Raw genomic sequence first — 23721 nt, forward strand, 5'->3', positions numbered from 1 at the left:
TCTCACTCTTTTTGTGCCTTAACCCTTATATGGTCCAAGGGTCTGTGGGACCCATTTTGAAAAAATCAGCTTAAAAAAATTCTACAATTTTTTTTTTTTCAAACTGAGATTCATTGGTCCTTGGCTCATTTTCCGTGAGCAACATAAGTCAGAAAATATTTTCAATGACCACCCCCCCGTACCCCCCCCTTCACATTTGTATTACATACAGGGTCCAGGGTCCACTGGGCCCTGGGCTAGTCAAAGTGGGCAATCAACATTGGGTTGGGTAGTTGATAGTCGTCTGTATGACTTTAAAGGATATACAAACAAAGGACAGAGGTGTTTGGCATGCAAGGGTGGGCAACCATCAACACTTTTGATGGTTGTCACATCAGGGGTTGATTGCATATTGTCAGACAGTGGACGAAGAATCTCTATAGAGACAAAGGGGTGAGATCTGAAAGAAGCATCTTTTCTCTCAGCCCTCATTATCCCTCCCTCCTCTCTGGACCTGTATGTGTGTGTATGTATGTGTGTGTGTGTGTGTGTGTGTGTGTATGTGTGTGTTTGTGTGTGTTTCACCCAATCATGGGGACATGATGCTAAAAATGCTAAAAATGCTATAAAAGATGGCAAAGCGATTCTCAGTTCAGACTGCCTTCCAGCTGATATTGGAAGAGACAGAGGATTTTGATGATGATTCAGAAGAGGAAATTTCAGGATCACATTTCTGAAATATCAGAGTCTGATACTGATAATGAAAAGGAGGATGAGCAGCAGCCAGCTCCGTTAGCACCAGCCCGTGAGCAGCTAGCCATAGGACCAGCCTGTCAGCCAGCATGATTTATGATTGATTTCCTTATTGTGTTACATTTTAATAAAAAAGTAACTAATAAATAAATAAGAGAGCAAACTAATTTAACATATGTATTGTTTATTTTACTTGCAATTGGGCTGAATCTGCTGATTATTTTAACAAAAATTGCAATGGGTCCCCCACACCCAGCTGGACCCCAAGAATGTAGACCACGCCTGGATCTCATCAGGGTTAATAGTGTTGCTTGCAGCTTCTCTTATTGATAGACGATGCTCAGTTTCCGTTCGGTTATACATAGGTCACAATGGTGTCGTGATTTTGAGCATGTTCCTGCCATTTCCTCACATTTCCGCTGTCGGAGTTACCACATGTCCTCATAAGTTTGTGTGTGGTTCAAATTTAAGGACTCTCTCTTTTCTATGGCATGGTGGCCAAGTGGTAAGGCGTCGGTCTCGTAAACCGAAGATCACGGGTTCGATCCCCGTTCGTGCCTTTAAGGAAAGTGGACCGAACGGTCTATAATGTCCATTCACTACTAAAATATCTGCTTCCAATTTTGTCCTTGTACAAGAGACCTCTGTATGTGATCAAGCACTCATCTGACTCTCAAAGAAGCAGCTGAAATGGCCTGGCGGAAAGGTGCTTACCTTTTAAATGGCAGACAACGGGAACATCTACATCCATTTCTAATGTGACCTCTACCTTTATTTTGAGTATTTCAATGATCTTTACTGAGTTTACCATCAGGTTTCCATGTGATAGAGTCTGCAGGAGCGAAAACTGGGCTTTGCTAGGTAAGAATTTCTCCATTGCTTCCAGGTAGGTTGCAGATTAAGAGGCTGTATGTCAAAGTCTATGTTATAGGGCCAAGTATTCCTGATGGTGTGGCAGGCCTTCTCACCCCTTCAGGGAGTAGTGATACATTAGGCAACTGTAGACTAGTTGATAAACCTTTGGAATCATTCTCTTTGGCTCTACAACCAATTAGTTCCACATGTCAAGGGGATGTAGCTCAGTGGAAGAGCGCATGCTTTGCATGTATGAGGTCCAGGGTTCAATCCCCTGCATCTCCATGAGCATTGTCTATAGATATTGTTGGCTATATTTTAACCTTTCGGGTTGAGCTGACATTCAGACGCTGTGCATTTCTCTTACCCTTTTCGTGCCTTAATAGTGTTGCTTGCAGCTTCTCTTATTGATAGACGATGCTCAGTTTCCGTTCGGTTATACATCGGTCACAATGGTGTCGTGTTTTTGAGCATGTTCACTGCTGCTTTTAACACATGCCTTCGTAACCGAAGATCACCGGTTAGCCATTGGACCATTAAAGTGCTTTGTCAGTTTTCAATTCTGTTTTTGTTCCTTGCAAACTTGACATTCTGGCATGGCTGCTGCTGAAGTATAACTTGCTTCATGGGTTTGTCCTGTTACTGCTTCTGGTGGCTGTATTTGCTGTGCTAGACTCTTTCAGAATTCTGAAGACAACCTTACAAGTGGGGATGTAGCTCAGTGGTAGAGCGCATGCTTCGCCTGTGTGAGGAACTGGCTTCGACCCCCAGCATCTCAATGAAGCATAGCTTGTTTCCTGAATGCCATTGTTTAACACTCAGGTACTCTTGCTTCCTGTTAGGCCCCAACAACCAAAAAGTGCTCTTTCCTGGGTGAGTCCCAAACGGCTGTGACTCAACTGTGCAACTTTCTTCCAGTCACCAAGACATGGGTTGCTTCTTCTGTTCTCCTTTTGGTAGCTGCCTATGCAATGCTATTTTGGTTACAGCCTATGGACAGTGTAGAATCGGTAGAATTGGTATCAATTCACGGGTCAGAACAGTGTTGTGATTTTGAGCATGTTCCAGCCATTTCCACACACTTCCGCTGTCGGAGTTACCACATGCCCTCATAGGTTTGTGTGTGGTTCAAATTTAAGCACTCACTCTTTTCTATGGCATGGTGGCCAAGTGGTAAGGCGTCGGTCTCGTAAACCGAAGATCACGGGTTAGATCCCCGTTCGTGCCTTTAAGGAAAGTGGACCGAACGGTCTATAATGTCCGTTCACTACCAAAATATCTGCTTCCAATTTTGTCCTTGTACAAGAGACCTCTGTATGTTATCAAGCACTCGTCTGACTCTCAAAGAAGCAGCTGAAATGTCCTGGCGGAAAGGTGCTTACCTTTTAAATGGCAGACAACGGGAACATCTACCTCCATTTCTAATGTGACCTCTACCTTTGTTTTGAGTATTTCAATGATCTTTACTGAGTTTACCATCAGGTTTCCATGTGATAGAGTCTGCAGGAGCGAAAACTGGGCTTTGCTAGGTAAGAATTTCTCCATTGCTTCCAGGTAGTTTGCAGATTAAGAGGCTGTATGTCAAAGTCTATGTTATAGGGCCAAGGATTCCTGATGGTGTGGCAGGCCTTCTCACCCCTTCAGGGAGTAGTGATACATTAGGCAACTGTAGACTAGTTGATAAACCTTTGGAATCATTCTCTTTGGCTCTACAACCAATTAGTTCCACACGTCAAGGGGATGTAGCTCAGTGGAAGAGCGCATGCTTTGCATGTATGAGGTCCAGGGTTCAATCCCCTGCATCTCCATGAGCATTATCTATAGATATGGTTGGCTATATTTTAACCTTTCGGGTTGAGCTGACATTCAGACGCTGTGCATTTCTCTCACTCTTTTTGTGCCTTAAATAGTGTTGCTTGCAGCTTCTCTTATTGATAGACGATGCTCAGTTTCCGTTCGGTTATACATAGGTCACAATGGTGTCGTGATTTTGAGCATGTTCCTGCCATTTCCTCACATTTCCGCTGTCGGAGTTACCACATGTCCTCATAAGTTTGTGTGTGGTTCAAATTTAAGGACTCTCTCTTTTCTATGGCATGGTGGCCAAGTGGTAAGGCGTCGGTCTCGTAAACCGAAGATCACGGGTTCGATCCCCGTTCGTGCCTTTAAGGAAAGTGGACCGAACGGTCTATAATGTCCATTCACTACTAAAATATCTGCTTCCAATTTTGTCCTTGTACAAGAGACCTCTGTATGTGATCAAGCACTCATCTGACTCTCAAAGAAGCAGCTGAAATGGCCTGGCGGAAAGGTGCTTACCTTTTAAATGGCAGACAACGGGAACATCTACATCCATTTCTAATGTGACCTCTACCTTTATTTTGAGTATTTCAATGATCTTTACTGAGTTTACCATCAGGTTTCCATGTGATAGAGTCTGCAGGAGCGAAAACTGGGCTTTGCTAGGTAAGAATTTCTCCATTGCTTCCAGGTAGGTTGCAGATTAAGAGGCTGTATGTCAAAGTCTATGTTATAGGGCCAAGTATTCCTGATGGTGTGGCAGGCCTTCTCACCCCTTCAGGGAGTAGTGATACATTAGGCAACTGTAGACTAGTTGATAAACCTTTGGAATCATTCTCTTTGGCTCTACAACCAATTAGTTCCACATGTCAAGGGGATGTAGCTCAGTGGAAGAGCGCATGCTTTGCATGTATGAGGTCCAGGGTTCAATCCCCTGCATCTCCATGAGCATTGTCTATAGATATTGTTGGCTATATTTTAACCTTTCGGGTTGAGCTGACATTCAGACGCTGTGCATTTCTCTTACCCTTTTCGTGCCTTAATAGTGTTGCTTGCAGCTTCTCTTATTGATAGACGATGCTCAGTTTCCGTTCGGTTATACATCGGTCACAATGGTGTCGTGTTTTTGAGCATGTTCACTGCTGCTTTTAACACATGCCTTCGTAACCGAAGATCACCGGTTAGCCATTGGACCATTAAAGTGCTTTGTCAGTTTTCAATTCTGTTTTTGTTCCTTGCAAACTTGACATTCTGGCATGGCTGCTGCTGAAGTATAACTTGCTTCATGGGTTTGTCCTGTTACTGCTTCTGGTGGCTGTATTTGCTGTGCTAGACTCTTTCAGAATTCTGAAGACAACCTTACAAGTGGGGATGTAGCTCAGTGGTAGAGCGCATGCTTCGCCTGTGTGAGGAACTGGCTTCGACCCCCAGCATCTCAATGAAGCATAGCTTGTTTCCTGAATGCCATTGTTTAACACTCAGGTACTCTTGCTTCCTGTTAGGCCCCAACAACCAAAAAGTGCTCTTTCCTGGGTGAGTCCCAAACGGCTGTGACTCAACTGTGCAACTTTCTTCCAGTCACCAAGACATGGGTTGCTTCTTCTGTTCTCCTTTTGGTAGCTGCCTATGCAATGCTATTTTGGTTACAGCCTATGGACAGTGTAGAATCGGTAGAATTGGTATCAATTCACGGGTCAGAACAGTGTTGTGATTTTGAGCATGTTCCAGCCATTTCCACACACTTCCGCTGTCGGAGTTACCACATGCCCTCATAGGTTTGTGTGTGGTTCAAATTTAAGCACTCACTCTTTTCTATGGCATGGTGGCCAAGTGGTAAGGCGTCGGTCTCGTAAACCGAAGATCACGGGTTAGATCCCCGTTCGTGCCTTTAAGGAAAGTGGACCGAACGGTCTATAATGTCCGTTCACTACCAAAATATCTGCTTCCAATTTTGTCCTTGTACAAGAGACCTCTGTATGTTATCAAGCACTCGTCTGACTCTCAAAGAAGCAGCTGAAATGTCCTGGCGGAAAGGTGCTTACCTTTTAAATGGCAGACAACGGGAACATCTACCTCCATTTCTAATGTGACCTCTACCTTTGTTTTGAGTATTTCAATGATCTTTACTGAGTTTACCATCAGGTTTCCATGTGATAGAGTCTGCAGGAGCGAAAACTGGGCTTTGCTAGGTAAGAATTTCTCCATTGCTTCCAGGTAGTTTGCAGATTAAGAGGCTGTATGTCAAAGTCTATGTTATAGGGCCAAGGATTCCTGATGGTGTGGCAGGCCTTCTCACCCCTTCAGGGAGTAGTGATACATTAGGCAACTGTAGACTAGTTGATAAACCTTTGGAATCATTCTCTTTGGCTCTACAACCAATTAGTTCCACACGTCAAGGGGATGTAGCTCAGTGGAAGAGCGCATGCTTTGCATGTATGAGGTCCAGGGTTCAATCCCCTGCATCTCCATGAGCATTATCTATAGATATGGTTGGCTATATTTTAACCTTTCGGGTTGAGCTGACATTCAGACGCTGTGCATTTCTCTCACTCTTTTTGTGCCTTAAATAGTGTTGCTTGCAGCTTCTCTTATTGATAGACGATGCTCAGTTTCCGTTCGGTTATACATAGGTCACAATGGTGTCGTGATTTTGAGCATGTTCCTGCCATTTCCTCACATTTCCGCTGTCGGAGTTACCACATGTCCTCATAAGTTTGTGTGTGGTTCAAATTTAAGGACTCTCTCTTTTCTATGGCATGGTGGCCAAGTGGTAAGGCGTCGGTCTCGTAAACCGAAGATCACGGGTTCGATCCCCGTTCGTGCCTTTAAGGAAAGTGGACCGAACGGTCTATAATGTCCATTCACTACTAAAATATCTGCTTCCAATTTTGTCCTTGTACAAGAGACCTCTGTATGTGATCAAGCACTCATCTGACTCTCAAAGAAGCAGCTGAAATGGCCTGGCGGAAAGGTGCTTACCTTTTAAATGGCAGACAACGGGAACATCTACATCCATTTCTAATGTGACCTCTACCTTTATTTTGAGTATTTCAATGATCTTTACTGAGTTTACCATCAGGTTTCCATGTGATAGAGTCTGCAGGAGCGAAAACTGGGCTTTGCTAGGTAAGAATTTCTCCATTGCTTCCAGGTAGGTTGCAGATTAAGAGGCTGTATGTCAAAGTCTATGTTATAGGGCCAAGTATTCCTGATGGTGTGGCAGGCCTTCTCACCCCTTCAGGGAGTAGTGATACATTAGGCAACTGTAGACTAGTTGATAAACCTTTGGAATCATTCTCTTTGGCTCTACAACCAATTAGTTCCACATGTCAAGGGGATGTAGCTCAGTGGAAGAGCGCATGCTTTGCATGTATGAGGTCCAGGGTTCAATCCCCTGCATCTCCATGAGCATTGTCTATAGATATTGTTGGCTATATTTTAACCTTTCGGGTTGAGCTGACATTCAGACGCTGTGCATTTCTCTTACCCTTTTCGTGCCTTAATAGTGTTGCTTGCAGCTTCTCTTATTGATAGACGATGCTCAGTTTCCGTTCGGTTATACATCGGTCACAATGGTGTCGTGTTTTTGAGCATGTTCACTGCTGCTTTTAACACATGCCTTCGTAACCGAAGATCACCGGTTAGCCATTGGACCATTAAAGTGCTTTGTCAGTTTTCAATTCTGTTTTTGTTCCTTGCAAACTTGACATTCTGGCATGGCTGCTGCTGAAGTATAACTTGCTTCATGGGTTTGTCCTGTTACTGCTTCTGGTGGCTGTATTTGCTGTGCTAGACTCTTTCAGAATTCTGAAGACAACCTTACAAGTGGGGATGTAGCTCAGTGGTAGAGCGCATGCTTCGCCTGTGTGAGGAACTGGCTTCGACCCCCAGCATCTCAATGAAGCATAGCTTGTTTCCTGAATGCCATTGTTTAACACTCAGGTACTCTTGCTTCCTGTTAGGCCCCAACAACCAAAAAGTGCTCTTTCCTGGGTGAGTCCCAAACGGCTGTGACTCAACTGTGCAACTTTCTTCCAGTCACCAAGACATGGGTTGCTTCTTCTGTTCTCCTTTTGGTAGCTGCCTATGCAATGCTATTTTGGTTACAGCCTATGGACAGTGTAGAATCGGTAGAATTGGTATCAATTCACGGGTCAGAACAGTGTTGTGATTTTGAGCATGTTCCAGCCATTTCCACACACTTCCGCTGTCGGAGTTACCACATGCCCTCATAGGTTTGTGTGTGGTTCAAATTTAAGCACTCACTCTTTTCTATGGCATGGTGGCCAAGTGGTAAGGCGTCGGTCTCGTAAACCGAAGATCACGGGTTAGATCCCCGTTCGTGCCTTTAAGGAAAGTGGACCGAACGGTCTATAATGTCCGTTCACTACCAAAATATCTGCTTCCAATTTTGTCCTTGTACAAGAGACCTCTGTATGTTATCAAGCACTCGTCTGACTCTCAAAGAAGCAGCTGAAATGTCCTGGCGGAAAGGTGCTTACCTTTTAAATGGCAGACAACGGGAACATCTACCTCCATTTCTAATGTGACCTCTACCTTTGTTTTGAGTATTTCAATGATCTTTACTGAGTTTACCATCAGGTTTCCATGTGATAGAGTCTGCAGGAGCGAAAACTGGGCTTTGCTAGGTAAGAATTTCTCCATTGCTTCCAGGTAGTTTGCAGATTAAGAGGCTGTATGTCAAAGTCTATGTTATAGGGCCAAGGATTCCTGATGGTGTGGCAGGCCTTCTCACCCCTTCAGGGAGTAGTGATACATTAGGCAACTGTAGACTAGTTGATAAACCTTTGGAATCATTCTCTTTGGCTCTACAACCAATTAGTTCCACACGTCAAGGGGATGTAGCTCAGTGGAAGTGCGCATGCTTTGCATGTATGAGGTCCAGGGTTCAATCCCCTGCATCTCCATGAGCATTATCTATAGATATGGTTGGCTATATTTTAACCTTTCGGGTTGAGCTGACATTCAGACGCTGTGCATTTCTCTCACTCTTTTTGTGCCTTAATAGTGTTGCTTGCAGCTTCTCTTATTGATAGACGATGCTCAGTTTCCGTTCGGTTATACATAGGTCACAATGGTGTCGTGATTTTGAGCATGTTCCTGCCATTTCCTCACATTTCCGCTGTCGGAGTTACCACATGTCCTCATAAGTTTGTGTGTGGTTCAAATTTAAGGACTCTCTCTTTTCTATGGCATGGTGGCCAAGTGGTAAGGCGTCGGTCTCGTAAACCGAAGATCACGGGTTCGATCCCCGTTCGTGCCTTTAAGGAAAGTGGACCGAACGGTCTATAATGTCCATTCACTACTAAAATATCTGCTTCCAATTTTGTCCTTGTACAAGAGACCTCTGTATGTGATCAAGCACTCGTCTGACTCTCAAAGAAGCAGCTGAAATGGCCTGGCGGAAAGGTGCTTACCTTTTAAATGGCAGACAACGGGAACATCTACATCCATTTCTAATGTGACCTCTACCTTTATTTTGAGTATTTCAATGATCTTTACTGAGTTTACCATCAGGTTTCCATGTGATAGAGTCTGCAGGAGCGAAAACTGGGCTTTGCTAGGTAAGAATTTCTCCATTGCTTCCAGGTAGGTTGCAGATTAAGAGGCTGTATGTCAAAGTCTATGTTATAGGGCCAAGTATTCCTGATGGTGTGGCAGGCCTTCTCACCCCTTCAGGGAGTAGTGATACATTAGGCAACTGTAGACTAGTTGATAAACCTTTGGAATCATTCTCTTTGGCTCTACAACCAATTAGTTCCACATGTCAAGGGGATGTAGCTCAGTGGAAGAGCGCATGCTTTGCATGTATGAGGTCCAGGGTTCAATCCCCTGCATCTCCATGAGCATTGTCTATAGATATTGTTGGCTATATTTTAACCTTTCGGGTTGAGCTGACATTCAGACGCTGTGCATTTCTCTTACCCTTTTCGTGCCTTAATAGTGTTGCTTGCAGCTTCTCTTATTGATAGATGATGCTCAGTTTCCGTTCGGTTATACATCGGTCACAATGGTGTCGTGTTTTTGAGCATGTTCACTGCTGCTTTTAACACATGCCTTCGTAACCGAAGATCACCGGTTAGCCATTGGACCATTAAAGTGCTTTGTCAGTTTTCAATTCTGTTTTTGTTCCTTGCAAACTTGACATTCTGGCATGGCTGCTGCTGAAGTATAACTTGCTTCATGGGTTTGTCCTGTTACTGCTTCTGGTGGCTGTATTTGCTGTGCTAGACTCTTTCAGAATTCTGAAGACAACCTTACAAGTGGGGATGTAGCTCAGTGGTAGAGCGCATGCTTCGCCTGTGTGAGGAACTGGCTTCGACCCCCAGCATCTCAATGAAGCATAGCTTGTTTCCTGAATGCCATTGTTTAACACTCAGGTACTCTTGCTTCCTGTTAGGCCCCAACAACCAAAAAGTGCTCTTTCCTGGGTGAGTCCCAAACGGCTGTGACTCAACTGTGCAACTTTCTTCCAGTCACCAAGACATGGGTTGCTTCTTCTGTTCTCCTTTTGGTAGCTGCCTATGCAATGCTATTTTGGTTACAGCCTATGGACAGTGTAGAATCGGTAGAATTGGTATCAATTCACGGGTCAGAACAGTGTTGTGATTTTGAGCATGTTCCTGCCATTTCCTCACATTTCCGCTGTCGGAGTTACCACATGTCCTCATAAGTTTGTGTGTGGTTCAAATTTAAGGACTCTCTCTTTTCTATGGCATGGTGGCCAAGTGGTAAGGCGTCGGTCTCGTAAACCGAAGATCACGGGTTCGATCCCCGTTCGTGCCTTTAAGGAAAGTGGACCGAACGGTCTATAATGTCCATTCACTACTAAAATATCTGCTTCCAATTTTGTCCTTGTACAAGAGACCTCTGTATGTGATCAAGCACTCGTCTGACTCTCAAAGAAGCAGCTGAAATGGCCTGGCGGAAAGGTGCTTACCTTTTAAATGGCAGACAACGGGAACATCTACATCCATTTCTAATGTGACCTCTACCTTTATTTTGAGTATTTCAATGATCTTTACTGAGTTTACCATCAGGTTTCCATGTGATAGAGTCTGCAGGAGCGAAAACTGGGCTTTGCTAGGTAAGAATTTCTCCATTGCTTCCAGGTAGGTTGCAGATTAAGAGGCTGTATGTCAAAGTCTATGTTATAGGGCCAAGTATTCCTGATGGTGTGGCAGGCCTTCTCACCCCTTCAGGGAGTAGTGATACATTAGGCAACTGTAGACTAGTTGATAAACCTTTGGAATCATTCTCTTTGGCTCTACAACCAATTAGTTCCACATGTCAAGGGGATGTAGCTCAGTGGAAGAGCGCATGCTTTGCATGTATGAGGTCCAGGGTTCAATCCCCTGCATCTCCATGAGCATTGTCTATAGATATTGTTGGCTATATTTTAACCTTTCGGGTTGAGCTGACATTCAGACGCTGTGCATTTCTCTTACCCTTTTCGTGCCTTAATAGTGTTGCTTGCAGCTTCTCTTATTGATAGACGATGCTCAGTTTCCGTTCGGTTATACATCGGTCACAATGGTGTCGTGTTTTTGAGCATGTTCACTGCTGCTTTTAACACATGCCTTCGTAACCGAAGATCACCGGTTAGCCATTGGACCATTAAAGTGCTTTGTCAGTTTTCAATTCTGTTTTTGTTCCTTGCAAACTTGACATTCTGGCATGGCTGCTGCTGAAGTATAACTTGCTTCATGGGTTTGTCCTGTTACTGCTTCTGGTGGCTGTATTTGCTGTGCTAGACTCTTTCAGAATTCTGAAGACAACCTTACAAGTGGGGATGTAGCTCAGTGGTAGAGCGCATGCTTCGCCTGTGTGAGGAACTGGCTTCGACCCCCAGCATCTCAATGAAGCATAGCTTGTTTCCTGAATGCCATTGTTTAACACTCAGGTACTCTTGCTTCCTGTTAGGCCCCAACAACCAAAAAGTGCTCTTTCCTGGGTGAGTCCCAAACGGCTGTGACTCAACTGTGCAACTTTCTTCCAGTCACCAAGACATGGGTTGCTTCTTCTGTTCTCCTTTTGGTAGCTGCCTATGCAATGCTATTTTGGTTACAGCCTATGGACAGTGTAGAATCGGTAGAATTGGTATCAATTCACGGGTCAGAACAGTGTTGTGATTTTGAGCATGTTCCAGCCATTTCCACACACTTCCGCTGTCGGAGTTACCACATGCCCTCATAGGTTTGTGTGTGGTTCAAATTTAAGCACTCACTCTTTTCTATGGCATGGTGGCCAAGTGGTAAGGCGTCGGTCTCGTAAACCGAAGATCACGGGTTAGATCCCCGTTCGTGCCTTTAAGGAAAGTGGACCGAACGGTCTATAATGTCCGTTCACTACCAAAATATCTGCTTCCAATTTTGTCCTTGTACAAGAGACCTCTGTATCTTATCAAGCACTCGTCTGACTCTCAAAGAAGCAGCTGAAATGTCCTGGCGGAAAGGTGCTTACCTTTTAAATGGCAGACAACGGGAACATCTACCTCCATTTCTAATGTGACCTCTACCTTTGTTTTGAGTATTTCAATGATCTTTACTGAGTTTACCATCAGGTTTCCATGTGATAGAGTCTGCAGGAGCGAAAACTGGGCTTTGCTAGGTAAGAATTTCTCCATTGCTTCCAGGTAGTTTGCAGATTAAGAGGCTGTATGTCAAAGTCTATGTTATAGGGCCAAGGATTCCTGATGGTGTGGCAGGCCTTCTCACCCCTTCAGGGAGTAGTGATACATTAGGCAACTGTAGACTAGTTGATAAACCTTTGGAATCATTCTCTTTGGCTCTACAACCAATTAGTTCCACACGTCAAGGGGATGTAGCTCAGTGGAAGTGCGCATGCTTTGCATGTATGAGGTCCAGGGTTCAATCCCCTGCATCTCCATTAGCATTATCTATAGATATGGTTGGCTATATTTTAACCTTTCGGGTTGAGCTGACATTCAGACGCTGTGCATTTCTCTCACTCTTTTTGTGCCTTAATAGTGTTGCTTGCAGCTTCTCTTATTGATAGACGATGCTCAGTTTCCGTTCGGTTATACATAGGTCACAATGGTGTCGTGATTTTGAGCATGTTCCTGCCATTTCCTCACATTTCCGCTGTCGGAGTTACCACATGTCCTCATAAGTTTGTGTGTGGTTCAAATTTAAGGACTCTCTCTTTTCTATGGCATGGTGGCCAAGTGGTAAGGCGTCGGTCTCGTAAACCGAAGATCACGGGTTCGATCCCCGTTCGTGCCTTTAAGGAAAGTGGACCGAACGGTCTATAATGTCCATTCACTACTAAAATATCTGCTTCCAATTTTGTCCTTGTACAAGAGACCTCTGTATGTGATCAAGCACTCGTCTGACTCTCAAAGAAGCAGCTGAAATGGCCTGGCGGAAAGGTGCTTACCTTTTAAATGGCAGACAACGGGAACATCTACATCCATTTCTAATGTGACCTCTACCTTTATTTTGAGTATTTCAATGATCTTTACTGAGTTTACCATCAGGTTTCCATGTGATAGAGTCTGCAGGAGCGAAAACTGGGCTTTGCTAGGTAAGAATTTCTCCATTGCTTCCAGGTAGGTTGCAGATTAAGAGGCTGTATGTCAAAGTCTATGTTATAGGGCCAAGTATTCCTGATGGTGTGGCAGGCCTTCTCACCCCTTCAGGGAGTAGTGATACATTAGGCAACTGTAGACTAGTTGATAAACCTTTGGAATCATTCTCTTTGGCTCTACAACCAATTAGTTCCACATGTCAAGGGGATGTAGCTCAGTGGAAGAGCGCATGCTTTGCATGTATGAGGTCCAGGGTTCAATCCCCTGCATCTCCATGAGCATTGTCTATAGATATTGTTGGCTATATTTTAACCTTTCGGGTTGAGCTGACATTCAGACGCTGTGCATTTCTCTTACCCTTTTCGTGCCTTAATAGTGTTGCTTGCAGCTTCTCTTATTGATAGACGATGCTCAGTTTCCGTTCGGTTATACATCGGTCACAATGGTGTCGTGTTTTTGAGCATGTTCACTGCTGCTTTTAACACATGCCTTCGTAACCGAAGATCACCGGTTAGCCATTGGACCATTAAAGTGCTTTGTCAGTTTTCAATTCTGTTTTTGTTCCTTGCAAACTTGACATTCTGGCATGGCTGCTGCTGAAGTATAACTTGCTTCATGGGTTTGTCCTGTTACTGCTTCTGGTGGCTGTATTTGCTGTGCTAGACTCTTTCAGAATTCTGAAGACAACCTTACAAGTGGGGATGTAGCTCAGTGGTAGAGCGCATGCTTCGCCTGTGTGAGGAACTGGCTTCGACCCCCAGCATCTCAATGAAGCATAGCTTGTTTCCTGAATGCCATTGTTTAACACTCAGGTACTCTTGCTTCCTGTTAGGCCCCAACAACCAAAAAGTGCTCTTTCCTGGGTGAGTCCCAAACGGCTGTGACTCAACTGTGCAACTTTCTTCCAGTCACCAAGACATGGGTTGCTTCTTCTGTTCTCCTTTTGGTAGCTGCCTATGCAATGCTATTTTGGTTACAGCCTATGGACAGTGTAGAATCGGTAGAATTGGTATCAATTCACGGGTCAGAACAGTGTTGTGATTTTGAGCATGTTCCAGCCATTTCCACACACTTCCGCTGTCGGAGTTACCACATGCCCTCATAGGTTTGTGTGTGGTTCAAATTTAAGCACTCACTCTTTTCTATGGCATGGTGGCCAAGTGGTAAGGCGTCGGTCTCGTAAACCGAAGATCACGGGTTAGATCCCCGTTCGTGCCTTTAAGGAAAGTGGACCGAACGGTCTATAATGTCCGTTCACTACCAAAATATCTGCTTCCAATTTTGTCCTTGTACAAGAGACCTCTGTATGTTATCAAGCACTCGTCTGACTCTCAAAGAAGCAGCTGAAATGTCCTGGCGGAAAGGTGCTTACCTTTTAAATGGCAGACAACGGGAACATCTACCTCCATTTCTAATGTGACCTCTACCTTTGTTTTGAGTATTTCAATGATCTTTACTGAGTTTACCATCAGGTTTCCATGTGATAGAGTCTGCAGGAGCGAAAACTGGGCTTTGCTAGGTAAGAATTTCTCCATTGCTTCCAGGTAGTTTGCAGATTAAGAGGCTGTATGTCAAAGTCTATGTTATAGGGCCAAGGATTCCTGATGGTGTGGCAGGCCTTCTCACCCCTTCAGGGAGTAGTGATACATTAGGCAACTGTAGACTAGTTGATAAACCTTTGGAATCATTCTCTTTGGCTCTACAACCAATTAGTTCCACACGTCAAGGGGATGTAGCTCAGTGGAAGTGCGCATGCTTTGCATGTATGAGGTCCAGGGTTCAATCCCCTGCATCTCCATGAGCATTATCTATAGATATGGTTGGCTATATTTTAACCTTTCGGGTTGAGCTGACATTCAGACGCTGTGCATTTCTCTCACTCTTTTTGTGCCTTAATAGTGTTGCTTGCAGCTTCTCTTATTGATAGACGATGCTCAGTTTCCGTTCGGTTATACATAGGTCACAATGGTGTCGTGATTTTGAGCATGTTCCTGCCATTTCCTCACATTTCCGCTGTCGGAGTTACCACATGTCCTCATAAGTTTGTGTGTGGTTCAAATTTAAGGACTCTCTCTTTTCTATGGCATGGTGGCCAAGTGGTAAGGCGTCGGTCTCGTAAACCGAAGATCACGGGTTCGATCCCCGTTCGTGCCTTTAAGGAAAGTGGACCGAACGGTCTATAATGTCCATTCACTACTAAAATATCTGCTTCCAATTTTGTCCTTGTACAAGAGACCTCTGTATGTGATCAAGCACTCGTCTGACTCTCAAAGAAGCAGCTGAAATGGCCTGGCGGAAAGGTGCTTACCTTTTAAATGGCAGACAACGGGAACATCTACATCCATTTCTAATGTGACCTCTACCTTTATTTTGAGTATTTCAATGATCTTTACTGAGTTTACCATCAGGTTTCCATGTGATAGAGTCTGCAGGAGCGAAAACTGGGCTTTGCTAGGTAAGAATTTCTCCATTGCTTCCAGGTAGGTTGCAGATTAAGAGGCTGTATGTCAAAGTCTATGTTATAGGGCCAAGTATTCCTGATGGTGTGGCAGGCCTTCTCACCCCTTCAGGGAGTAGTGATACATTAGGCAACTGTAGACTAGTTGATAAACCTTTGGAATCATTCTCTTTGGCTCTACAACCAATTAGTTCCACATGTCAAGGGGATGTAGCTCAGTGGAAGAGCGCATGCTTTGCATGTATGAGGTCCAGGGTTCAATCCCCTGCATCTCCATGAGCATTGTCTATAGATATTGTTGGCTATATTTTAACCTTTCGGGTTGAGCTGACATTCAGACGCTGTGCATTTCTCTTACCCTTTTCGTGCCTTAATAGTGTTGCTTGCAGCTTCTCTTATTGATAGACGATGCTCAGTTTCCGTTCGGTTATACATCGGTCACAATGGTGTCGTGTTTTTGAGCATGTTCACTGCTGCTTTTAACACATGCCTTCGTAACCGAAGATCACCGGTTAGCCATTGGACCATTAAAGTGCTTTGTCAGTTTTCAATTCTGTTTTTGTTCCTTGCAAACTTGACATTCTGGCATGGCTGCTGCTGAAGTATAACTTGCTTCATGGGTTTGTCCTGTTACTGCTTCTGGTGGCTGTATTTGCTGTGCTAGACTCTTTCAGAATTCTGAAGACAACCTTACAAGTGGGGATGTAGCTCAGTGGTAGAGCGCATGCTTCGCCTGTGTGAGGAACTGGCTTCGACCCCCAGCATCTCAATGAAGCATAGCTTGTTTCCTGAATGCCATTGTTTAACACTCAGGTACTCTTGCTTCCTGTTAGGCCCCAACAACCAAAAAGTGCTCTTTCCTGGGTGAGTCCCAAACGGCTGTGACTCAACTGTGCAACTTTCTTCCAGTCACCAAGACATGGGTTGCTTCTTCTGTTCTCCTTTTGGTAGCTGCCTATGCAATGCTATTTTGGTTACAGCCTATGGACAGTGTAGAATCGGTAGAATTGGTATCAATTCACGGGTCAGAACAGTGTTGTGATTTTGAGCATGTTCCAGCCATTTCCACACACTTCCGCTGTCGGAGTTACCACATGCCCTCATAGGTTTGTGTGTGGTTCAAATTTAAGCACTCACTCTTTTCTATGGCATGGTGGCCAAGTGGTAAGGCGTCGGTCTCGTAAACCGAAGATCACGGGTTAGATCCCCGTTCGTGCCTTTAAGGAAAGTGGACCGAACGGTCTATAATGTCCGTTCACTACCAAAATATCTGCTTCCAATTTTGTCCTTGTACAAGAGACCTCTGTATGTTATCAAGCACTCGTCTGACTCTCAAAGAAGCAGCTGAAATGTCCTGGCGGAAAGGTGCTTACCTTTTAAATGGCAGACAACGGGAACATCTACCTCCATTTCTAATGTGACCTCTACCTTTGTTTTGAGTATTTCAATTGTTACGAGCTGGTCTAGGACAGACCGCAACATAATATGAATCTAACGGCGTTGGGGGTATATCTGGCTTCCCGAGTACATTCTTGTGTGCTTAGATATACTTAAACTCAATAACCAGCGTCAAGTCATTGTCTTTGCGCTTTTTAATTGGTCACATCCGTGCATAATACAACGGAAAACATAAACAGATGATAAAGGTACTTCAACTCAAGAAACAAAGCACCTCACTAATGAAACATATGTGTATATTAAAAAAGAAACAGACAAACAAACAAAACAAACCACCATCAAATGAATATCAATACAAAAACTCCACCACAATTTATCACTAACATAAATTAATAATCAACCAATACAACCTATATCTTGGATCTCACCCACAGTAGAGCACACAACAAGAGATAACAGTCAGGGACAACAATCAGGTCCACATCGGAAAGCCAGAACCACCAACAAGCAACAAGTCCGAAACAAAGCCCCGCCTCTCTCCTCCTCCTGGGCCATCTTGGATCCTCTTTATAGCTGGTCCCCCCCTAGGGGTAGCCAATCCAAAAACACTCCTTGTTAACCTGCAACAAAACAAAACAACTCCAAGGCATGCATTTAGACAGAGTCGTAACACTCCCCCACCCAAAATAAAGTGTAGTGTCTGTGCCTATGTAATACATTATGTAGTGTTTAAGTTTAAACTAACTGGTTTAAAATTCATTTCATTTCTTGCTTATGTTCAGTTGAGCAGGACAAAGAGGTTGAAGAATGTGGTTTACATATGGTTTGGTTTAGGTGAAAAGGGACCCTAGTTCAGGGGTCAAAGGTCTGGTGGGCCCTTTCTCACCCTACTCGCTTTTCTTTTTCATGATGGATGATATGATAGAGTTTACAGATGTGAGGAGCATCAGACCTCCTTTGTGTAACTCGCATATAAATATGGGTAGACTGGCAGTGTTCGGGAGAGGAGATTCACAATTGGCCCGAGACCTCTCTCAAGCAAGACCATGGTGCTTGATTTGATGCTGTTCTTTTTTGTAATAAACTTATTATTGACAACTAAGACAGTGTCGGCGGAGACTTCTTCATTCATCATCACAGCATTGCTAAAGAAGAAAATACACCTCAAAAGAAAAACAAAACTCACATTTTGTTTTAATTTACTCATGACCGGAGCTATTTTAATAATGCTTTCAAATACGTTTAGGAAGTCTTATACTCTCGATAAGGCGTCTGCTACGATGTTCTCAGCACCTTTCTTGTGGTGAACCTCCAAATTGAAATCCTGAATCATTAAAAACCATCTCATCAACCGCTGATTTGTATTTCGCATCCTTGTCAAGAATATTAATGGATTATGGTCTGTATGAACCTCAACAGGCAACACACTGGAACCCAAGTACACCTCAAAGTGCTGCAAAGCCATTAAGAGGGCCAAAGCCTCTTTTTTGATAGTGCTATAACCAACCTGATGTTTCAAGAACTTTTTTGAGAAATAACATACAGGATGTTCAACTCCTTGCTCATCGTCCTGTAAGAGAACAGCACCAGCTCCGTAAGCACTGGCATCAACATCCAGTTTAAAAGGTTTTGTGAAATCAGGAGCAGCCAGGACTGGTGTACTGCACAAGAGAGACTTAATGGCCTTAAAAGCATGGTCACAATCTGTGGTCCACAGCAGTGTCTGTGAATATTTTAATAAATCCGTCAGGGGTGCAGCCACACTAGCGAAATTTTTGCAAAACCCACGGTAATACCCTTCCATACCTAAAAATCGCCGAAGATCACGTTTTGTAGCGGGTACCGGAAAATCAATAATGGCCTGTACTTTGGCTGCAAGAGGACATACTTCACCTTGCCCGACCAACTTTCCCAAATAAGACACTCTGGCCTTACCAAATTCACACTTGGCGAGATTTAGTGTAAGTTTGGCATCTTGTAAGCGACTAAAAACCTTTCCGAGATTCGTCATGTGCTCGTCCCAACTAGACGAATACACCACCACATCATCTAGATATATCTCACAATTTTCCACGTTCGCCAATACTTTCCACATCAACCTCTGGAAAGTCGCAGGTGCATTTCTTAAGCCAAATGGCATTACGGAGTATTGAAGGAAATGATCAGGCGTAACGAAGGCAGAAATTTCAGATGCTACAGGGGTTAGAGGAACTTGCCAATACCCCTTTAGTAGATCAAGTTTCGTTACGAATTTGGCTGCTCCGACTCTATCAATGCAATCCTCCATTCTTGGCAAAGGGAAGGAATCGGGTTTGGTAACTGCGTTAACTCTTCGATAGTCTGTACAAAATCTACTAGTTCCATCAGGCTTAGGCACTAGTAGACAGGGCGAACTCCAAGAGCTAATGCTAGGTGTAGCCAAACCATTGTCCAAAAGATACTCAACCTCTTTTTGCATTTTCTGGCGTTTTGTGGGATTAACACGATAAGCATGTTGTTTGATAGGTTGCTGCCCTTGCACATCAATATCGTGATAAAGCCAATCAGTTCGACCAGGAACATCAGAAAATAAAGAAAGGTGAGTATTAATCATCTCAATCACATCTTCCTGTTCTCTCTCACCAAGATGTAACAACTGGGAGTGTACAGTAGCCAAGAACTCAGAATTTAACAGGTGAGGAGTAAAAAGACTATCATCACGAAACGTGAGATCATCACTGCCAGACTGGTAGTCCAACCTGGTTATTGCCAACGCTGAAGTAACAGGGGTACCGTCAGAACCCTCACATGGTACCCGTTGAACATAAGATTTCAACATATTGATGTGGCAAACACGACTTTTTCTCTGTCGGTCGGGCGTGCTGATCACATAATCAGTATCACTTAACTTACGTTCCACCACATATGGACCTGAAAATTTTGCACACAAAGCTGAACCAGGAATAGGCAGTAACACAAGAACCTTGTCTCCCTTACGGAGTTCTCGGGGTACTGTCCTTTTATCAAAGCGAGCCTTCATGTTTGACTGGACCGATGACAAAGATGCTTTTGCAACATCATTAGCATGATGTAATCGTTCACGGAAATCACTCACGTATTCTAAAATATTACTTCTCTTCTGGTCATCTGCAACCAATTTTTCTCTGAGTAGTTTTAATGGCCCACGCACGGAGTGACCGAAAATCAAGTCTGCTGGACTAAATCCCAGAGATTCCTGCACTGATTCTCTTACGGCAAATAACAGAAATGGAACACCCTCATCCCATTCTCTTCCTGAGGTCAGACAATACTTGCGCAACATGGCTTTAAATGTTTGGTGAAATCGTTCAAGTGCACCCTGAGACTCGGGATGGTAAGCACTTGACATACGATGTTCAATTTGTAACAATTTCATCACCTGATTAAACAAACGCAAAGTGAAGTTTGATCCCTGATCAGTCTGAATGCGTTTGGGTAGCCCAAACGTAGAGAAGAATCTGACTAACGCTTTCACGATACCTTTTACTTTCAGGTTGCGTAGAGGTATAGCCTCAGGATATCGGGTAGCTGTGCACATGAGAGAAAGCAAATACATATTACCAGACTTGGTTTTAGGTAGGGGTCCAACACAGTCGATAATAAGCTGTTCAAATGGCGCCCCCAACACAGGAATTGGATGGAGTGGAGCCAATGGAATGGTTTGATTAGGTTTACCAGCGACTTGACAGGCATGACATGAACGACAGTAAGCTACAACATCACGTTTCAGACCTGGCCAAAAGAAATAACGCAAGATTCTATGATAGGTCTTTCGGATTCCCAGGTGACCTGACATTACATGGTCATGAGCTAGACTAAGTATCTGCTGCCTATAGCTAGTAGGAACAACGAGCTGATAAATAGCATTCCACTCCGTCGTCTCATGTGAAGGGGACCATTTTCTCAACAATAATCCATTCTGATGGAAGTATGTTACAACTTGTTGTGGCAATTCCTCCTCAGTAACAGCTTTTATCCGACAACAGTTTAAAGAAGAATCTTTACACTGTTCCTCAATTAGTGACTCCCGTCCGAACTTTACATCTAACCCCACATCTATTTCACTTGAGTCACCATCCGATACCTTATATGGCAGAACTTCACAACCAACCTTCGTCCCCGTATCAGGTTTGGATGACGCCAAAAATGTCTCAGAGAGATCAATCTGATCGGCAAACTTGCGTGCCTGCGCACGAGTCACTACACAAGCAGGAAACACAGTTGGATCCAATGAAACGGATGAAACAGGTTCATCTATAACCTCAGGCACAGGACTCACTTTACCCCCTGCCAAATCATTCCCCAAAATAAACTGAACTCCCTTCATAGGAAATTGAGATCGGATTCCTACCCTCACTTCACCCGTCACCAACCGAGATTTAAGATGGACATTATGCAGAGGAACCCTACATACACCTAATTCAATGCCTTGGATCAGAATATCCGATCCACAAGCAGACAAACCTGAAAAAGGCAGAACTGACTCAAGGATAAAGGATTGTGCAGCCCCCGTGTCTCGTAATATTTTAATAGACACTTGATCTGCAACGTCACCAGTCAGTGAAACTACCCCGTCCATAACAAATGGTTCATATACAGAATCATACACATGTTCATCAGGCACAACATTCAAGACATCGGCAACAAACCCAACTGTTTTAGGTACTGACACATAGCGTTTTGGGTGAGAGAGAGGTGGCTTTGTTTCCAACATAGGACATGATGCAATTAAATGATCGGTTTTCTTACAATAAAAACAAGCACGAAGACCATTATTCTCATAGCGAGCCGAATTGGGACTTTTACCGGAATTCTGAGCACTCCTTGAGCGAAATCGCCAAGACGGGCTCGGATCTGAACGAGCTACGGAAAACACATTTTTGTGAGTCAACACAAATTCGTCAGCAAACACAGCTGCCTGTGACAAGGATGACACCTTTTGCTCATTTAAATACACGACAAGACGCTCAGGCAAGCCATTCTTAAACGCTTCCAAAAGCATCAGTTCTTTTAATTGTAGGAAATTCTCAACTTTACTGGCTACACACCATTTTTCAAATAGAACCATCATTTCTCTGGTGAATTCCACAAAGGTCTGGTTGGCAGTTTTGGCATGGTTGCGAAACTTGTCTATACGCTTCAGGCACGAGTTCATATGCACGCAAAACGGTGGCTTTGACTACGTTGTAATCGAGACTCTGTTCGATAGTTAATGCAGCACAAACCTCCTGTGCTTTTCCCACCAGTTTGCATTGCAGGAGTAACGTCCAGACATCTTTAGGCCACTGAAGAGCGGTGGCTACACGCTCAAAGGCTGCAAAATATGAGTCAACCTCTGTCTCTCTAAATGGCGGAACAAGGTTAATGTTTTTACTCACATCAAACACAGGCGACACGCGAACAGGTGCATCAACACGAGTCCCAGCAGAAGCAAAAGGAGGAGAAGTAGCAGCACGCAAACGGAGCAATTCCGTCTCATGTTCCTGACGCTTCACTGCCAACTTCAATTCCTCCAAGCGTATACTCAACTGTAGATCAACAGAACCCAAAAGTTGAGGTGCACCTTCAGAAACAGGTGTAGAAGCAGAAGCGGCCGTAGCAGAGACTACCCCACCACAAGCAGTCCCACCACGACCTACACTAGGAGAGGAAGGAGGTGTTACCCGCACCTCAATTAATACATCCTCATCATGCTCATGGGCAATACCAGGCAAAGCAGACTCAGGCACAGCAGGCAAAACACCGTCCTCCACCAGACGATCATACACAGCAGTCCTCACCACACTCTTACGAGCGGAACGCGAAACATTAACATTATAGAATCCAGCCAACAGAAGCAACTCTTCCTTACGACACATCTCAAAGGCACGCAAAGACGGAGCCAAAACGAATTTCTCAAGTTCAAAAGCCATGTCAACGAAAGAACGTGCAGGCCCACAAAAATACCCACACACCCAAAAAAAGACGAGCCCCCACTTTATGTTACGAGCTGGTCTAGGACAGACCGCAACATAATATGAATCTAACGGCGTTGGGGGTATATCTGGCTTCCCGAGTACATTCTTGTGTGCTTAGATATACTTAAACTCAATAACCAGCATCAAGTCATTGTCTTTGCGCTTTTTAATGGGTCACATCCGTGCATAATACAACGGAAAACATAAACAGATGATAAAGGTACTTCAACTCAAGAAACAAAGCACCTCACTAATGAAACATATGTGTATATTAAAAAAGAAACAGACAAACCAACAAACAAACAAACAAAACAAACCACCATCAAATGAATATCAATACAAAAACTCCACCACAATTTATCACTAACATAAATTAATAATCAACCAATACAACCTATATCTTGGATCTCACCCACAGTAGAGCACACAACAAGAGATAACAGTCAGGGACAACAATCAGGTCCACATCGGAAAGCCAGAACCACCAACAAGCAACAAGTCCGAAACAAAGCCCCGCCTCTCTCCTCCTCCTGGGCCATCTTGGATCCTCTTTATAGCTGGTCCCCCCCTAGGGGTAGCCAATCCAAAAACACTCCTTGTTAACCTGCAACAAAACAAAACAACTCCAAGGCATGCATTTAGACAGAGTCGTAACACAATGATCTTTACTGAGTTTACCATCAGGTTTCCATGTGATAGAGTCTGCAAGAGCGAAAACTGGGCTTTGCTAGGTAAGAATTTCTCCATTGCTTCCAGGTAGGTTGCAGATTAAGAGGCTGTATGTCAAAGTCTATGTTATTGGGCCAAGTATTCCTGATGGTGTGGCAGGCCTTCTCACCCCTTCAGGGAGTAGTGATACATTAGGCAACTGCAGACTAGTTGATAAACCTTTGGAATCATTCTCTTTGGCTCTACAACCAATTAGTTCCACA

General features: G+C 44.0%; 25 non-coding genes across 25 annotated transcripts; all 25 read left to right on the plus strand.

Annotated features, from left to right (window-relative positions):
* The first annotated feature begins 1220 nt into the window (after positions 1–1220).
* trnat-cgu (transfer RNA threonine (anticodon CGU)) lies at positions 1221–1292 on the plus strand. Its single transcript has one exon. It is a non-coding gene; the product is annotated as a tRNA-Thr (tRNA).
* A 508-nt stretch (positions 1293–1800) lies between these two features.
* Positions 1801–1872, plus strand: trnaa-ugc (transfer RNA alanine (anticodon UGC)). Its single transcript has one exon. It is a non-coding gene; the product is annotated as a tRNA-Ala (tRNA).
* Positions 1873–2743: 871 nt separating this feature from the next.
* trnat-cgu (transfer RNA threonine (anticodon CGU)) lies at positions 2744–2815 on the plus strand. Its single transcript has one exon. It is a non-coding gene; the product is annotated as a tRNA-Thr (tRNA).
* Positions 2816–3323: 508 nt separating this feature from the next.
* On the plus strand, positions 3324–3395 carry trnaa-ugc (transfer RNA alanine (anticodon UGC)). The gene has a single exon. It is a non-coding gene; the product is annotated as a tRNA-Ala (tRNA).
* Positions 3396–3680: 285 nt separating this feature from the next.
* On the plus strand, positions 3681–3752 carry trnat-cgu (transfer RNA threonine (anticodon CGU)). Its single transcript has one exon. It is a non-coding gene; the product is annotated as a tRNA-Thr (tRNA).
* A 508-nt stretch (positions 3753–4260) lies between these two features.
* On the plus strand, positions 4261–4332 carry trnaa-ugc (transfer RNA alanine (anticodon UGC)). The gene has a single exon. It is a non-coding gene; the product is annotated as a tRNA-Ala (tRNA).
* An 871-nt stretch (positions 4333–5203) lies between these two features.
* Positions 5204–5275, plus strand: trnat-cgu (transfer RNA threonine (anticodon CGU)). The gene has a single exon. It is a non-coding gene; the product is annotated as a tRNA-Thr (tRNA).
* A 508-nt stretch (positions 5276–5783) lies between these two features.
* On the plus strand, positions 5784–5855 carry trnaa-ugc (transfer RNA alanine (anticodon UGC)). The gene has a single exon. It is a non-coding gene; the product is annotated as a tRNA-Ala (tRNA).
* A 285-nt stretch (positions 5856–6140) lies between these two features.
* trnat-cgu (transfer RNA threonine (anticodon CGU)) lies at positions 6141–6212 on the plus strand. Its single transcript has one exon. It is a non-coding gene; the product is annotated as a tRNA-Thr (tRNA).
* A 508-nt stretch (positions 6213–6720) lies between these two features.
* trnaa-ugc (transfer RNA alanine (anticodon UGC)) lies at positions 6721–6792 on the plus strand. The gene has a single exon. It is a non-coding gene; the product is annotated as a tRNA-Ala (tRNA).
* An 871-nt stretch (positions 6793–7663) lies between these two features.
* On the plus strand, positions 7664–7735 carry trnat-cgu (transfer RNA threonine (anticodon CGU)). The gene has a single exon. It is a non-coding gene; the product is annotated as a tRNA-Thr (tRNA).
* Positions 7736–8243: 508 nt separating this feature from the next.
* Positions 8244–8315, plus strand: trnaa-ugc (transfer RNA alanine (anticodon UGC)). Its single transcript has one exon. It is a non-coding gene; the product is annotated as a tRNA-Ala (tRNA).
* Positions 8316–8599: 284 nt separating this feature from the next.
* On the plus strand, positions 8600–8671 carry trnat-cgu (transfer RNA threonine (anticodon CGU)). The gene has a single exon. It is a non-coding gene; the product is annotated as a tRNA-Thr (tRNA).
* A 508-nt stretch (positions 8672–9179) lies between these two features.
* trnaa-ugc (transfer RNA alanine (anticodon UGC)) lies at positions 9180–9251 on the plus strand. The gene has a single exon. It is a non-coding gene; the product is annotated as a tRNA-Ala (tRNA).
* An 871-nt stretch (positions 9252–10122) lies between these two features.
* On the plus strand, positions 10123–10194 carry trnat-cgu (transfer RNA threonine (anticodon CGU)). Its single transcript has one exon. It is a non-coding gene; the product is annotated as a tRNA-Thr (tRNA).
* Positions 10195–10702: 508 nt separating this feature from the next.
* On the plus strand, positions 10703–10774 carry trnaa-ugc (transfer RNA alanine (anticodon UGC)). Its single transcript has one exon. It is a non-coding gene; the product is annotated as a tRNA-Ala (tRNA).
* Positions 10775–11645: 871 nt separating this feature from the next.
* trnat-cgu (transfer RNA threonine (anticodon CGU)) lies at positions 11646–11717 on the plus strand. The gene has a single exon. It is a non-coding gene; the product is annotated as a tRNA-Thr (tRNA).
* Positions 11718–12225: 508 nt separating this feature from the next.
* Positions 12226–12297, plus strand: trnaa-ugc (transfer RNA alanine (anticodon UGC)). The gene has a single exon. It is a non-coding gene; the product is annotated as a tRNA-Ala (tRNA).
* A 284-nt stretch (positions 12298–12581) lies between these two features.
* Positions 12582–12653, plus strand: trnat-cgu (transfer RNA threonine (anticodon CGU)). The gene has a single exon. It is a non-coding gene; the product is annotated as a tRNA-Thr (tRNA).
* Positions 12654–13161: 508 nt separating this feature from the next.
* Positions 13162–13233, plus strand: trnaa-ugc (transfer RNA alanine (anticodon UGC)). The gene has a single exon. It is a non-coding gene; the product is annotated as a tRNA-Ala (tRNA).
* Positions 13234–14104: 871 nt separating this feature from the next.
* trnat-cgu (transfer RNA threonine (anticodon CGU)) lies at positions 14105–14176 on the plus strand. The gene has a single exon. It is a non-coding gene; the product is annotated as a tRNA-Thr (tRNA).
* Positions 14177–14684: 508 nt separating this feature from the next.
* On the plus strand, positions 14685–14756 carry trnaa-ugc (transfer RNA alanine (anticodon UGC)). The gene has a single exon. It is a non-coding gene; the product is annotated as a tRNA-Ala (tRNA).
* Positions 14757–15040: 284 nt separating this feature from the next.
* Positions 15041–15112, plus strand: trnat-cgu (transfer RNA threonine (anticodon CGU)). The gene has a single exon. It is a non-coding gene; the product is annotated as a tRNA-Thr (tRNA).
* Positions 15113–15620: 508 nt separating this feature from the next.
* On the plus strand, positions 15621–15692 carry trnaa-ugc (transfer RNA alanine (anticodon UGC)). The gene has a single exon. It is a non-coding gene; the product is annotated as a tRNA-Ala (tRNA).
* An 871-nt stretch (positions 15693–16563) lies between these two features.
* trnat-cgu (transfer RNA threonine (anticodon CGU)) lies at positions 16564–16635 on the plus strand. The gene has a single exon. It is a non-coding gene; the product is annotated as a tRNA-Thr (tRNA).
* Positions 16636–23721: the final 7086 nt, after the last annotated feature.

This window comes from Brachyhypopomus gauderio, unplaced genomic scaffold (genome assembly GCF_052324685.1).
Source record: "Brachyhypopomus gauderio isolate BG-103 unplaced genomic scaffold, BGAUD_0.2 sc191, whole genome shotgun sequence".
Lineage (NCBI taxonomy): Eukaryota > Metazoa > Chordata > Actinopteri > Gymnotiformes > Hypopomidae > Brachyhypopomus > Brachyhypopomus gauderio.